Source organism: Tupaia chinensis, unplaced genomic scaffold (assembly GCF_000334495.1).
Source record: "Tupaia chinensis unplaced genomic scaffold, TupChi_1.0 Scaffold000493_1, whole genome shotgun sequence".
Taxonomy (NCBI): Eukaryota; Metazoa; Chordata; class Mammalia; order Scandentia; family Tupaiidae; genus Tupaia; species Tupaia belangeri.
This window is the reverse complement of record NW_006160005.1, coordinates 3927348-3944243: the sequence shown is the minus strand read 5'-3', so window position 1 is coordinate 3944243 and position 16896 is coordinate 3927348. Positions and strand designations below refer to the sequence as shown.

The window sequence follows — 16896 nt, the reverse complement described above, 5'->3', positions numbered from 1 at the left end:
AAAAAAAAAAATCCAGGTGACTTTTCTGGAACTGGAAACCACTGGGCCAGTTACATCTCCCCCAGTGCAGCAGTGAAATGACTTGGCCTAGTTTCCTTCTGCTCTCCTCAGGACCCACCATCAGCTTGGTACCTGGCTCTGGAACATCATCCACCTGGATTGTTCTTGTCCCTCTCTTCACTTGCCCAAACCCTTGGTTATGGTTTGGATATTGGTTTGCCTTTATGTTTTGGAATTTGGTCTTAGTGGGAGGTGATTGGACATCCTCCCAAAATTCATGTGTTGGGCCTTGGTTCTAGGGAGAGGTATTAAACAAAAACTTAGTTCCTTCTGGTGTAGCCGGTGGAGTCCCTTTGAGTATAAGGTCATTAGGACAGGGCCTCCATGGTTGAGTTTAAAAGCAGAGGGAATGAGACTAGAACAAGAGAGAGAACTGTGTGGATCTAAACAAGACTCTGCTTAAAATTTTGCCTTCTGCCATTTTGTGATACCTTTAGATGTTCCAGACACTGAAATGATAAGATAATAAACCTCTACTTTATAAATTCATCTAGTCTCAAGTGTTTCTGTAAGCAGTGCAGTAACAGACTAAGATAACCATGTAACTCTTAAAAATAAAACTTCAGTTTCATCTCCAAAAAGCCATGCTTCTCCAATACATAATGATCTCGTGATTGGAGAAATTATTACCACTGGCATTTGCTTTTGGTGCTTAAGCCAACATTGTTTTACTTTCTTACTTCTCTGTCTCATTTGTTCACTCTTTCAAAGGTTATTAAATACTTCTGCATGTTATAAATACTTCTGTTTTTTGCCTCAACTATTAATACACTGAACATTTCTGGTGGATGAGATCAATTACAATGCTTTTGTGTTTACTTTCGCATAATGCTTCCTGGTCTCCTTGGAGGCACTTGTGCAGTTTTTTTGAATGATGATGAACGAGCACATGAATCAACTCATGAGGCAGAAGAAAATGGGCAAGAGGCTAGGGTGATAAATAATACTTGATTGATTTTCCTACTTTTCTTCTTTGTGGTCTCAGTCCTCTTCTTGAGGCCTAAGTGGCAGATTTTCTGGACCTGTGAACAGGACTGTGGACCGTAGTATTTTACATGTGTCTGAGTATGAGTATATGTGGAAGAGGAAGGCACCCCCTCCTTTCCCACCTCAAATCCAACCTGCACTTGGCATTTCTTCTGGAGGAATAGTTGTTATTCACACATAACCTACACAATCCTTTTCATCTTGGTGTGATTGAAAAAGTCAGTAGTCAGTATAGAGAGGCAGGCCTGTGAGTCTTGGTGTCAGGAAGTGGGAGTCTTCCCAAAGATGAGGTGCTGGTTAGTTGACAGTGACATTGTGATGTCACAGGCCATATGCTCTTGTCCACTCTTCCTCACACCTTAATTATTGGTCTTCTTCTCTTACCCTAGAAGCTTTCATTAAGAGCCCCTGCATCCCACCCTGAGAGTCCAGCTTTGTGTGAGCTCCTCCCCAATGGGCCTGCTCTGCTTCCACATGTCTGGAAAGGACCTTCTGTTTCATTTCTTCCTGAAAAAAGATGGCATGACTTGGGTTGTCATGACCACACAGGAAAACAATGTGTCTTCTGCCAGATTCACTTAAAAAGACAAACTTTAGGTCTCTGTGGGAAAGCTGCCTGCTACCTGCTGTGATCCACTTCTTCAGGACAGCTTTGGATCATCTGAGTCTGAAGATGCAGGGGCTGTGTTTGTTCTACTGGCCATTATTGTAATCACTACCAAAGGAGTATTTACTACCCCGTACTCAGCTCCAGGGGACTAATCCTCTTGCAAGCAATAAGGAAGACTCAAGCACACCCTTGAGAGTTATTTAAATCAGAAATATGGAAAGACAACCTTGGAATGCCCCGGAATTACCAGGAAGTGGGATCAGATGTGAGCACCAGGTGTGTGATGAGCTGAGTCCAGTGGAGGGTGGGCTAGACTTGGCCTCTAACTCTGTCGCAAGCTGGAACTTCAGGTGGACTCCCTAAGGAGGCTTAAGGCCTATGATATTCTTTCAGAATTGAGACTGTTGCAAAGTTCTTTTGAAGATTTCGATTTACTCTCTCTCCCATCCATGAGTACTCTGCTTTACAATCTCCCAAGCTATGACCTAGGCACACAACATATCTAACAGGTGACATAGAATGGCTCAATATCACCAAATGTGACTCAAGTTGAAATAACAAACAGAAGGATGGCTGATATTTAAGGGTGTGTGGCTTTTTGGGAAACCCCAAGATATCCCAAATATAAAGCAGATTACCACAGGAACCGCATCTACCTGGTTATACTGTGAGTATATCTGACATACTATCACATTTCCCTTTAAGAAGTGAAATTTCACATAATATAGGTCATGTTTAACCTTTATGTTTGCTCTTCACATAACAATGCCAACTGGAGGAACTCCTACCTGGTGGCTGGCCCATGAAACCACACACACTGGTATCGCAGTGTAAATGGAATTCTAGTGTGTTTGGACAAAAGGTCTTCAAAAAGTTAGTGGGAAATGCATATTTAAAAAAATATTATGCATGGATTTCAACATATTTTGCCTGAAAATAAAATTGTGGGACTAGCAAATGGTGTAATGGTTACATTGCTGGACTCCAAAGGGTTGACTACAGTTTGAGTCCCACACCCAGCAGTTTAAAATTCATGCTGGGTGCATTTGCATGCATGTTGCAAATTCCAAGAGAGTGGAGGAGAAGGGATTGCAGCATGGTCATCACCCCTTGGGGGTGATTTCTCACTTTCTATCTCTCTGTCTTTGTCTCTTTGGTGAGTGCCTGTGCCCAATAGCAAAAAATCTCTCTAAAGGAAAAAAATACACCTTCTAGTTTAATTACAGTTTTCTAGGAACTTTAAAGCCCTTTTATATATATATATATTGGAGCAATTTATAGATGTCATGTCATTAAAACCTCACAACTCTGTGAGGTCATTCACATTTTATAGATGGCATTGAGTTGTCTGAAAGGCTGTATGGAAAATAAGAGGCTCAATTCATATTTCAGTTCAAATCAAAAGACTCCAACCACAGTGCTCTTGAAATCTACACTACAGTGCTGTTTTTCTAGAATGCATAAATATATACTCATATGTTGAGCATGACTGAGTTTCTAGGGAGATCTAGATTTGAAAATGGGTAGTGAATGAATGGTTGGTACTTGGAGAAAATCTCATACAGTTCCCTGTCTCCAGGATCTGTTCTTACACCTACCCCAAACATCTCTTTGAGGGCTGTGTCTGACTCAGTCCAGAGCAATAAAACTATTTCTATGCAGCTATTAATACACACTGAGGGCAGTCTTTTTTTTTAAAAAAAAATTTTATTTAACTATTTATTTATTTATTTTAATTTGACCAGAGAGGGACAGAATGAGAGAGAGAGTCAGAGAGAGAGAGAAAGGGAAAGTGAGAAAGCAAGTCACCAGGTCCAGGACTCAAATCATGATCAGCCATGTGGGAGTCCAGCACCCTTAACCACCATGCCACATGCCAACTCCCTGAGGGAAGTCTTTTAACTTCCCTTGGCCACCTTCTTATTCCTTTACCTAAGGCATTATTCTATTGAAGCATGCAACCTGGCAGAAGTCAGCCACACTGCTAGGGAAGGCAGTTAGACATTGAAGACCACGAATTGGGAAGTGACTGGTCTTTTTCACCATCATGCATAGCATAGCATATAGGTGATAAGCTGTGGCCCTCTGGAGACTGGGGGAAGACATACCTAGAGTCTTCTGTCCTTCTTACCTGATTTCTGGCCCCATGGTCTTCTGAGAGTTCCAGCACACAATGCCTGTCTTTCCACTGAGTTCCTTTAATATGCCGTCATCACTTGCCTGCACTGTTCCTTTCTCCCTGGAAGGTTCCATCCCCCATTACCACTCACTTAATTTTTATATTCTCCAATCCTTTCAGCTATAGGTGATCTCTGCCTACTGTGAACTCTCCTATGCTCTGAGTTCTTGGGGCAGCTTACCACTTTCCACATTGTGCTATAATTAATATATGCATACTTTGTCTTTTCTAACACAGTATCTTTTCTGATGATGGTGGGTGATAGAGGATTCATCGTTGTATTTCCCAAGGAGTTTAACATAGTGCTTTCATTCAGTAAGTATCTATTGGATGGATAAATGAGGCTGTTGGGTTGGGCACTTGGGCAGATGTGAAAGTAAGTCTGACACAATCCAACTAGCCCATAATTGGTGTTCAATAAATATTTTAAAATGAAAGAATAAATAAATAAATAAATGCAACTGAAGAGAATATGTAAAGTATTTTGAAGAGCTTGGCAGAGTAAGAATAATTAGGAAAGCTTCAGAGACCTTGAATAAAGCAGTCCAGGAGACTTAATTTTGGACTAGGAGAAAAGAGGTCAGAGGATAGAACATCTTCCATGTAAAGGAAATCCAAGAATAAAGGGTGAGGATAGATCTTGAGGGCTAGATATTTGGTGTGTGGGCTGGGTAGAGCAGCATAAAGGTGGGTAGAAAGAGATTAGATTATAGCAATTTTTAATGGCAAATTATAGATATTTTTAAAATAATTATTTAACTTTATTTACTTATTTTAATTTGACCAGAGAGTGACAGAGAGAGAGAGAGAGAGAGAGTAAGAGGAGAGAGAGAGAGAAAGTAAGAAAGCAAGCCACCAGGTTCAGGACTTGAACCATGGTTGGCCATGTGGAAGCCCAGCACCTTTAACCACCACACTACCTGCTGGCCCTAGGCAAATTGTAGATTCTGACTTTATCCTGAAAGGCTACTGGTGACATGGTAAATGTCTTGTTTCCTAAAGATTAATTAATGGGAAGGACTGGCATGAAGAAAGGAAATCAGTTGGGAGCTCATGGACAGCCACTCTGCTCTAGATCTTCCTTCTGCCATTTTGTGTTGCCTTTGGACCTCCCACATGGCTAGAATTGTGAGTCAAATAAACCTCTATTCTCTTCAGTTCACCCAGCCTCAGGTATTTCTGTAAGGGATGCAATAATGAACTAAGACAGCAAGGACCCATGTTCCCTAGGCACCAGGTGCCTTGAGCGCACAAATGCTCTTATAACTACTGTCTAACCTTTACTGCTTCATCAGACAAAAACCACCCAAGTCTCAGCTTGGATTGGAGAAAAGGCATCTGTAGCTTGACATGTCTGTCATCTTCTTGGGAAGATCCAGTCCTCTATTTCTCCCCTAAGTTTGTACCACTTATATTCTAATTAAAATCTTCCTGCTGGCCCTGCCTAAATTATAAGATCTATCACCCTAAATCTCTTTTCCCTGTCAATTTTTTTCTCCTACTTTTCTATCTTTTATCATCTGACTTCTTACTTGTTTCTTACTTCCCTTAATTTCTAACTGCTTGGATTTCATTAGACATTTAAAAAATGTTAATTTTCATCTGTCAAATAATAATTGCATGTATATAATGCAATGTGATTTTGATGTTTATAATACAATGTGATTTTGATGTTTACACTGTGTAATGATTAAATCAAACTAAATAATGAATCCATCACCTTATACACTTACCAACATTTTTGTGATGAGAATATTTAACATCTAATCTTCAAGCAATTTTGAAACATATGATGCATTATTATTAATTATAGTCACCTTTCTGTGTAATAGATCACTAAAGCTTATTCCTCCCAACTAAAATATTGGTTTTGAATTTGTGTGCAGAGCCACTAATCAATATCAATGCTATAAACTTTAGGGGTGTCTAGACTGTCTATCTAACACTAGTTTCTGTCCCTTACAGTTGCAACTGTCCCTTTTTCACAGATGATAAAACTGAGGCACAGAGGTGTAACTTGCTCAGGTCATGGCTGTGGGAACCAGGTATCCCATACAGAGCCACCATCCTGACCCTCACTGACAGCCTCCACGCTGGTTCTTTGCTCACCAATACTGCACAGTTGATCTTGTTTTAGGTACATTCTACTCAAGTTAGCTGCAAAGACAACTGAAAAGACTTTATTGGTTTCTTGGGAATGCTGTCCCTATGAATATTGCAGTAATATACCAAACATTGCCAGTGGGAAAGAGAGAACAATTAATAAATTCACCATTTGCTGAACAATTCCATGGTGAAGCAAGTTAGCATGTTAGATTGGGAAATGTCTACCAGCATTACAGAGTTTAGTTCCCTAGCTCTAAAACATACACTTACATTGTTTGTGAAAAATTCTCATACCACTTCTTTTTTCCCTCACAAGTATGGAGAGCCTTCCGCAAAGAAGAACATCTTAAATAAATGACTAACCTTGACAACAGACATGTCAATGATAGAACTTTATAACATGGTGCCCTGAGACACTCCTTCAAGTGTGATAAAGTGAGGGCAAGTCCGAGGAAGCATACCATCTCTGAGCTCATTTGGTGGGTTGCTGGGAAGAGCTGAGTGTCTCGGTCTCCCTTCTGAAAACAGTTCCAATTGCTGCTAGTTTAAAATTTTAAGACTATATAATTAATATGTAATTGCTGAAAAATGAGAAAATATAACTAAACAACAAATACAGATGGATATGTGTGTATTTTTCCATACTGAAAAAGAGTAACACTGAACAAACTGGGGAATATGCTTTTTCAATAACAAAATACTCTGAGTATTTAATTCCATATTGTTAGTTGTTTAGGTTATTTCCATTTCAAGGGTGTTGTAAACAATGTCTCTACCTCACTGCAGGCAGGCCTTTGTGTATGTCCCTAATTGTTCTCTCCAGGGGCAATTTCTCAAATCAGGATTTCTAGGTTAGAGGGAATGTCAGCCTAAAGGTTTCAATTTCATTTCTCCTCGGAAATGTTGGGCCCATCGATCAGCCTTCCAATTGTAAATGAGAGTTCAGTGTCTGTCTCCCTTCAACTTGAGTAGCATTGGGTGATTTTCTTTTTTTCCTGGGAGGTGTGGTCTTTGCCAGCTTGAAAGGTGTACATGAATCTCCTATTCCCTTTGTATTTATTTAATTGATTACTTACTAGTAATTGGGGGATTGATTACTAATGAAATTTTCATGTTTTCATTTCCCCTATATTTGACAGAAGAAATATGTTTATATATATACATACATATACACATATATGTATGTATATGTATAAGACTATGTTTGACAGTTTGTATTATCCACTTCCCCCCAGTGGAGAAATTATCTTATTTTCATCTTTTTTTCCTTAAATTAATAGTTCCATGCATAAAGGATATAGAGTCCCCTTTTGTCACACATCACAACACTTTCCCCAATTAAAAAAAATTGTCTTATCATTTAATATGTTTGACTCACAAATATCTTACATTCAAGTGCAGTCAACTTTGTCATTATTTTCTCCTGCTTTGTCTCTTTGGTAAAGTATTATTTTATGATTCAAAAAGAAATTTTTTAAAGGTTTTTGCCATATGGCACATGTGCTTCCCAGAGAGAGACAGAGAGAAAGTGAGAAATCACCCCCCAAAAGAGATGGCCACACCACAATCCTCTCTCCTCCATTCTCCTCTTGGGATTTTGGGCACATGCACATATATGTCCTGCATGATTTTCAAAGCACCAAATCCAGGACTCAAACAGTGGCTGGCCTTGTGGGAGTCTAGTGCCTTCATCACCATGCCAGCTGCTACCCCAGCAATTTATTTTTTTAATTATAGAAAATGTATGGGTGTGCACAAAAAATGAGAGAGAGAGAGAGAGAGAGAGAGAGAGAGAGCGCACTCTAGAGTCTTGTTACACTGTGATCCTCACCCCTCCAGTTCTTCAGCTTGCTGGGTGCCCACGTGTGTGCCCAGCATGTTTTCAGGTTGAACTGGAATCCAAACCCTCCTTCTCCCTCAGCCTCCTGAGCTGCTGGGACTACAAGTGTATGCCGCCATACCTGACTTTTTAAGGTGGCCCGGGAATCGGACCTGGGCCTCCCGCGTGGTCACACTGCTGCCCAGGTATACAATTACATGGTCCCTCAATACTAACCAATATCAATAGTGTGGTTGAAAGAAATAATATCCAGGGAGAACTAGAGAAGGGAGAATAGGCCATTACTCATCCTGATATTGGAAATCATGTTTGGGTTTAGCCAAATCATTAGACAGCAGGGAGGTCCACCACCATGTCATGTTCCACCGTTTGCTTTTACTGACATTCCCTGTGGAGTGAGTGACACTTTCAGCCTGTTGAAGAGTGTTATGTGAAACCACAAAGCTCATTTTTAATTCAGTAACATCTCTCTTGACAATAATATCCTCTGTAAGAGAGTCATTGGCAAAAATAAGCCTGATCATACAAATGGGTGTACATTTCTGTTTCTGGCTGTTTTCTTCTTCTTGATGTTATGAATTGCATAATTTAGATGTCATTTTTCTGGCTGACCAACAGAATGGCCAGATCAAATATGCAGATGAGGGCTGGCTTTGTAGCCCGGTGGTTGGGACAGCTACACCCCACACAGCTGATTTCCCAGTTTGAGTCCCGGACCTGGCAACTTGAGACACATGCTGGGTACATGTGTGTATGTGCCCCAATCCTGACAGGAGAGATGGAGGAGGAGGAATTGTGTCGTGACCATTCCCCATGGGGATGCTTTCTCACTCTCCTCTCTCTGTCGCCGGTGAGCCATCATGCCCTCTGGCAAAAGAATAAAATAAAATGGATAAATAAAAACATGCAGATGAATAGATGGTTGGGCCAGGTAAGCTTAATTTCTGCCATTACTTTGTCCCCTCGTTCTGTTTATCCCTCCTTCTAATTTCTTGTTTGCCTTTTGTGGGTTTTTGTTTGTTTGTTTATTTGTTTTAAAGATAGGGTCCTACTGCCCCAATTCTGCCTCAGTTTTCTGGCATGGACCACAGGCACATACCAGGGCCAACTCATTCTCAGATGGAGTCCAAATACATGCCCAGAACAGCTGGGAGCTCGTGCTCCTTCTGCTTCAGCCTCCCTAGGCACTGTGATTTTAGGTGTGTGCCACTGCACCTGGTCTCCAGGTTGGACTGAGAATCAAACCCAGGTCTTCCATATGGTCTCAGTCTGATTTTTGCTATAGGGCGCATGTGCTCACCAAAGAGAGAGCGACAGAGAGACAGAGAGACAAAAAATGAGAAATCAACCCTCCCCCAGGGGAGGGGAATGACCATGTTGCAGTCCTCTCTCTTCCACTCTCCCCTTGGGATTTTGGGCACATATGAACATGCACCAGCATGAGTTTTAAATCTCTGGGTCCAGGACTAGAACCATGGTCAGCCGTGTGGGAGTCCAGTGATGTAATCATTATGCCATCTGCTGGTCTCTATATCCAGTCTTTCGGTAGGACCAGGAGTCAAACCCAGGCCTCCCATGTGGTCCCAGCCAGCAGAGCAGTGTCATAGCAGTGCACACCACCATAGCTGGGCCAAAGCATGCCATTGTCTAAGCAGGCACGCACACACACACACACACACACACACACACACACACACAGAATATCATAGTTAGTTAGAATCAACCTGACTTGTAGATGGCCAAGTCCCCTGTCATTCTGTGCTACAACTCTGCCTCTTCGCTCGAATGTGGGCAAATGTGCATTTCCCTTCTCTCAGGCATATCTATCTCGCTGGCTCATAAGAGAGACATCTGCCTGCTTCTGCAGTGATATTTCAGCATTTTTATTCAGCTACACTTTTCAGTGTTTTGTCAGATTCCCTTTGCAGACTCTAATCCTCCCACAGACAACGGGAGGAATAAATTGCTAGAAATGAAAACCATGAAGCTGCATCCGTATGCAGTAGTGGCAAAACCAGTTGGAGCCAACAGGATAACTTTCAGCCTTTCGTTTCTTTTGAGGAAGAGGTCTCTTCAACTTTTCTGCTCAGCCCTAGAACGTGCCTGTACGTGTAGTCCTGGCTTGTTAACCAGCAGGCTTGGTTGGTGGTTCCTACACAACTTAATACTGGAGTTTTCAGAGGCTCAGAGAGTGCTCAGCATCGGTATCCAGATGAAACAGGATAAATGTCTGCTGAGAAACTGTATGTGAACGTTGGTTTAAAAAAAAGAAAAATTCTTTGAAAAGCTCTGTTTAAGCAAAATGTGTAAGTTGTTTGAAACTGATTCTGAGGCAGTTTGTGATTTCAAGGCACGTCTGGGAACTCGATAAGGCAAAGAAGCTTCTAGAAGCCTACATGTAAAGTGTTGCTATGTGCAAATCAGTACAAAGAAATTCTTGTTGAAAATACTTCATGGGATGAGGAACGAAAGCACAGTCCGAAGAATACAAACTCAGCCATCTGTGAGTGAGACAGATCTGGTTATGAGCTTGGGTTTTTATAATACGGGATGTAAAAACTGCTTATCTCTCTAAGTAGGGTTTCTCCCTTCACTCTCTTCTTTGTCCCTTCAAACAGAAAAAAGATAAGCCAAGAGAGAAGAGCTAGAGTGTAGGTGGCTTCCTAAATATGATTTGAAATGCAGCCATCGCAAGGAAGAGTCTTGAAAGGTTTGTAACCAGCACCTTAAGATACTTAAGATGAGCTGTAAGTGTTTTTGGATTATATATAATAAAGCTATTACCCTCCAAGACTTAAAGAAGAATATAATCCACTGGCTAATATTTTTTGAGATCAGCTGTCTTGATAAAGAATTAAATTTTCATTAGTATATAAAGTGAAGGAAAATTCAGGATGACAAATTTCTTGAATGTGACCAGAAAAGTCCATCTTAATCTAAACCCATCCTTTAAGTCCAAGGCATCATGTCCCATGATGACCTGGTGCCCAATTTGTCAGGCAAATGCCTACTACGTTAAAGGCAAGCACAATCAGAGGGGCTCTAGAAATACAGTGGAGAAACAGACAGACTTTCTGTACAGAAACAGACAATACAGAACAAGCACACAGAAAGACCTGCTGATGGTGATAACGGCAAAGAGATCACAATTAGATACGAGGAGAGATGAAAACAGAAGATGGTGCCTATTTAGTTAGGGGGTTGAAGGAAGACTTCTCAGAGGAACTTACATTTATGTAGAGCTCTTTAGGATGAGAAGGGTCTAGCCATGCAAACAGAAATGGGATGAGAGGAGCAAGAGAGGGGAGTGATGTGTGTGTATGTGTGTGCACACACACACACATGTGAATATGCATGCATGTACATGTAAACTGTATACACTGCAAACCTGAGATAGGAAAGAGCTAAGCAAAGGTGAACTTCAGCACAGTTACAACACTGAAATGACCCGCCTGGCTAGAGTATTATGGCTAAGGACAAGGAGCAGAGAGGTCGAAGAGAATGGTGAAGAAGAATCATTCAGGACCCTAAACTAGCGAGGAGGCTACTGCAATAGTCAAGTTCAGAAAAGATGGTCACTTGGATGAAAGAGATAGTGGTATGTAGAAAAGTGGACAATTCTAAGACACACTTTGAAGGCAGAACCGGCAGGATGTGCTGCTAATGTATTATATATGGGGGATGAGGAAATGAGAGAAATTCAGAATGCTGCTCAGACTTACACAGCTCAACCTCTGTTGATGGAAGAAGAGGTGGAAAAGAACACTGCATGCACAGTTTTGGGGAATATAAAGTCAAGAGTTCCATTCCAAACATATTACATGTGGGATGCTTATAAATGGTGTAGGCAGGGGTGTTTACGAGTCTGCCATGCAAAGAAAAGTTGGAGTTCAAGACATAACGTCAAAAATCATCAACTTGGGGAACCAGCAGTTAGCGTAATGGCTATGTCGCTGGACTCCCATGTAGTCAACCGTGGTTTGCGTCCCAAACCCGGTGGCTTAAAACTCACGCCGGGTGCGTGTGTGTGCGTGCCCAAGATCCCGAGAGGAGAATGGAGGAGAAGGGATTGCGGCGTGGCCATCCCCCCTGGGGGGTGATTTCTCGCTTTCTGTCTCTCTGTCTCTCTCTCTGTCTGGCGAGCGCACGTGCCCTATAGCGAAAACCTCTCCAAAAAAAAAAAAAAAGTCATCAACTTGTAGATTGCACTTAAAACAATGAGGTTAGATGAGGTCCCCTAGATAAAAATAACTATGTGCGTACACAGAGAAAAGAGAGAAAAGGTGCAGGATGGAACCGAGGAGCTCCTTAAACCTAAAGGGACCAGACAATGAGGTGAGGCGTTAAGAACAAGAGAACATGGTGTCATGGAAACTAAGAAAGCTCAGCATCTCAGGAAGACAGCTGAACGCTTTCACTAAGTTAAGAGAGAGGAGGGAGGGCAGGCGTTTACTGGATTTGTAAATGTGTGTGTCGAGGTGACCTTGGCTGGAACAGGCTTGGTGGAGTGAACAAAGGTTGGCTGTGAGCTGGGAAAAGATAGGAGGTTAGGGAGGGGAGAGTGGGTGTTCACAGCTGCAATTATTATTATTTTATCTTTAATCGTGATAAAATACACATAAAATGTACCACCTTAAGCATGTTTAAACCCACAGTTCAGTGGCATTAAGGACATTCACATGGTCGTCCAGCCATTCTCCATCATCCCTTTTGAGAACTGGGTCGTCGGGAAAGTCCGACAACGCATTTTTGCATAGAAAACTATAGAAAAGCGTGTCACGACTACCCTGATGACCTAGCGGTGTGCGTGACCAGTCCCAGAATCCCATACTGTGATCTTCTGCTTGACTCCTAAGCATCTCCCAATCGTTCAACTGGTTTTAGGGTTTTTTTTGTTTTTGTTTTTTTAAAAAAAAAACAAAAACAAAAACTGAATTTTTTACATACAAGACCAAAACAGAGACAGACAGACAGAAGAACCCTCGCCAGTTTTCATGCCAGTCTGTTCCCGAGTCAGCCGGCCAAAAGCATGGGCACAGGGCAGCCTCAGGGATGGACTGAGGGCCTTCCCTGGGAGCCCCGTCGTGGTGCAGTGACCCTGGGGGTCTGTCAATACCATGTTGGATCCATGCATTTCAACACCCCGATCTGCACTTGTGGTCCTCACATTCCCCCCCGAGTCCTGAGGAGAGGGCAGGCCCTTCAAGACCTGGAGTGGCTGCTAGGAGCCCCCAGCTCTCCGAGCCATGTAAACTGTATACACTGCAAACCTGAGATAGGAAAGAGCTAAGCAAAGGTGAACTTCAGCACAGTTACAACACTGAAATGACCCGCCTGGCTAGAGTATTATGGCTAAGGACAAGGAGCAGAGAGGTCGAAGAGAATGGTGAAGAAGAATCATTCAGGACCCTAAACTAGCGAGGAGGCTACTGCAATAGTCAAGTTCAGAAAAGATGGTCACTTGGATGAAAGAGATAGTGGTATGTAGAAAAGTGGACAATTCTAAGACACACTTTGAAGGCAGAACCGGCAGGATGTGCTGCTAATGGATTATATATGGGGGATGAGGAAATGAGAGAAATTCAGAATGCTGCTCAGACTTACACAGCTCAACCTCTGTTGATGGAAGAAGAGGTGGAAAAGAACACTGCATGCACAGTTTTGGGGAATATAAAGTCAAGAGTTCCATTCCAAACATATTACATGTGGGATGCTTATAAATGGTGTAGGCAGGGGTGTTTACGAGTCTGCCATGCAAAGAAAAGTTGGAGTTCAAGACATAACGTCAAAAATCATCAACTTGGGGAACCAGCAGTTAGCGTAATGGCTATGTCGCTGGACTCCCATGTAGTCAACCGTGGTTTGCGTCCCAAACCCGGTGGCTTAAAACTCACGCCGGGTGCGTGTGTGTGCGTGCCCAAGATCCCGAGAGGAGAATGGAGGAGAAGGGATTGCGGCGTGGCCATCCCCCCTGGGGGGTGATTTCTCGCTTTCTGTCTCTCTGTCTCTCTCTCTGTCTGGCGAGCGCACGTGCCCTATAGCGAAAACCTCTCCAAAAAAAAAAAAAAAGTCATCAACTTGTAGATTGCACTTAAAACAATGAGGTTAGATGAGGTCCCCTAGATAAAAATAACTATGTGCGTACACAGAGAAAAGAGAGAAAAGGTGCAGGATGGAACCGAGGAGCTCCTTAAACCTAAAGGGACCAGACAATGAGGTGAGGCGTTAAGAACAAGAGAACATGGTGTCATGGAAACTAAGAAAGCTCAGCATCTCAGGAAGACAGCTGAACGCTTTCACTAAGTTAAGAGAGAGGAGGGAGGGCAGGCGTTTACTGGATTTGTAAATGTGTGTGTCGAGGTGACCTTGGCTGGAACAGGCTTGGTGGAGTGAACAAAGGTTGGCTGTGAGCTGGGAAAAGATAGGAGGTTAGGGAGGGGAGAGTGGGTGTTCACAGCTGCAATTATTATTATTTTATCTTTAATCGTGATAAAATACACATAAAATGTACCACCTTAAGCATGTTTAAACCCACAGTTCAGTGGCATTAAGGACATTCACATGGTCGTCCAGCCATTCTCCATCATCCCTTTTGAGAACTTTTCTAAGATTCCAAACTGAAACTCTGTATGCATTAAACAACAACACTATCCCCACCCCCTGATTCTGTCTCTCTCCATCCCCTGGTAACCCTCCAGTCTACATTCTGTTTCTATAAATGTGCGTACTGTAGATATGTCATATAAGTGGAATCACACAGTATTTGACTTTTTGTGACTGGCTTATTTCACTTAACATACAATAGCCAAAGTTCATCCATGTTGTAACATGCATCTGAATGTCCTTCCTTTTTATAGGCTGAGTAATATTCTACTGTATGTGTCTATCACACTATGTTTATTCATTATGGTGATGCACATGTGGGTTTCTTCCACTCCCTGGCTATTGTGAATAGACCACTGTGGACATGGTGTGCAGAGATGGCTCTTTTGCATGAAGCAGTCAAGGTGAGAGCTGGAGGGGTTGAACAGTCAAGGGAGAAGGTTTTATTTATTTTATTTTTTGTTTTTATTTTTGTTGTTCCCCAAGCTAGAGAAACTAGAGCATGTGATTCTGTGGAGAAGGGGAGAAGGAGCAGAGGGATAATTGAAGGAATTTGAGGAATATGTTTCTCTATTGTAACATGTCAGGAGGTGATATTGGAACCTGGGAGACCTGCTTCCCCTGCAGAAAAGTGAGAGGATGTGGCAGATGTAGGTGATCTCAAAGCTTGGACAGTGGGTAGATAGGTTTCCTTTAAATTACTGCCTTTTCCTTTGTGAAGTAGAAGCCAACTTCATCAGCTGGGAGTTGAAAGGAGAAGGGAGGATAGGAGGTTTAGAGGAGAGGGAAGGTCTGAAGTAACCCTCTTAAGGAATGTTTCTCCATCTTGGCTGCACTTCAGAATCACTAGAACACAGAGCTATTAAAATATTCTGAGACCAGCTCTGGACGCACAGCAGTAATGCAAGTCTCTGCGTTGCTGATGCCAGATGAGAACACCCCGAGTTTGTTCTCAGGGCCTCTGTGTACACGTCAGGGAAATGCATGGGCTCGTGATCCTGGCTGCATAAGACTGGTGGTGGACTGTGGCGTAATGATCCTGTTAGGGATTCCTCTCTCTCTGTCTTTCTCTCATTGAGGCAATAAATAAATAGGCTTAAAAATTTTCTATAGCTCTTCCTCAGTTCTGAGTGTGATATAATTGGTCTGGATGAGTCCTGGGCATCCATAGTTTTAAAACCTCTCTATGTGATTCTAATGAGCCACATGGGTTGAGAATGAGTGGAAAAAAAAAGACCTATTAGAAGAAAAAGTAGGATTCCTGGGAGCGTTGAAATCCAATTGGAGATGTGTAATTATAAATTTCAAGTGAAATGAACTGGTACAAGTTACATGGTATGGGTGTATGTGTATGTGTGTTTCCTGGTCTATTGTGTTAACACACTTAACCTCCTCTAGTCTCAGGAGCTCATTCATACGGATGGAATAAAGACTGGCTTCCATGTGACCACACCACCTAGGTACCAACAACATCTATAACAACGAGTGACTAAATTCAACTGGCTAGGGGAGGGGAAGCACTTGGAGTTGGGGGACTCCATCAACACCCTTTCTTTTTAAAATGCACTCATTTAGGAGCTCATCTATTTCTCATCATTGGCTTCTATCAATAATATTAACGGAGTGTCATCATGTGCCCGGCATAGTTCTAAGCATCTTGTCAATCAATTCCTTCAGTTCTTACAGCAGCTAACATGTCCATTCTACAACGGAGAAAATGAGGGGCAAAACTAAAAATCAGGAAGCTGCCGACACTTACATAGTTAATGAACAAGGCGATGGGACCCAAGACCAGGAAATCTAGACGTGTGCTCTTGACCACAGCACACACCATCTCGTGTTCTGTCGGAAAAAAAACATTTCCTGTCTCACCACAGCAAACATCGTTCTTGGGAAACAGACGAATGCTCAGGACTGCTATGAAATCTTTACCTCTACTTGCTGTGCAGTGTGCCAGGGAGAACCGCTTGGTGACCGCTGTTCATCTAACTCCTTTCATGAAAATAGGATCTCAGGGCCAGCAGATGGTGTAGAGGACTATTACGTAGTTGACTGTGGTTCAAGTCCCAGACTCGGTGGCTTGAAAATCATTCAGGTGCAGAGGGGATTGTGGTGTGGCTATCCCCCAAAGGGGGTGATTTCTTACTTTCCCTTTTACTGTCTCTGTCTCTCTCTCCAAAGAATGCATGCAATCTAAGGCAAAAACCTCTTTAAAAGAAAAAAGAACATAGAATTTCTAGGTCCGAAAATCATTCTAAGAAAGCCCGTAAATGGTCCATATGTAAAACATGGATTTCCAGCCCTGTCCTTCCTAAGACACAAAATGGAGAATGGAATCAATCAGAATTCATTTATAGGGAGGACAATTCACTGGGTTTAAAGAAATTCTTTGAGGGAACCAGCAGTTAGCGTAATGGCTATGTCGCTGGACTCCCACGTAGTAGACCGCGGTTCACGTCCTGGACCCGGTGGCTTAAAACTCACGCCGGGCGCGTGTGCGTGCGTGCCCCC

At 42.4% G+C, this 16896-nt stretch overlaps 1 protein-coding gene and 1 long non-coding RNA gene across 3 annotated transcripts in view; one reads left to right on the top strand and one right to left on the bottom strand.

The window, feature by feature from the left end:
- Positions 1–16896, bottom strand: part of SHISA6 (shisa family member 6) — a 380723-nt gene that overhangs the window by 27665 nt on the left and 336162 nt on the right. The gene's annotated exons all lie outside the window — the stretch shown is intronic.
- Positions 1461–16896, top strand: part of LOC102481179 (uncharacterized) — a 67787-nt gene continuing 52351 nt past the window's right edge. Inside the window, exons 1-3 of one of the 2 annotated variants that reach the window (XR_001370967.1) lie at positions 1461–1933; positions 4074–4151; positions 4839–4964. This is a non-coding gene — a long non-coding RNA (uncharacterized LOC102481179). Of the gene's footprint in view, positions 2325–4073; positions 4152–4838; positions 4965–16896 lie in introns of both variants that reach the window. The other variant, XR_335679.1, reaches the window with a different exon arrangement.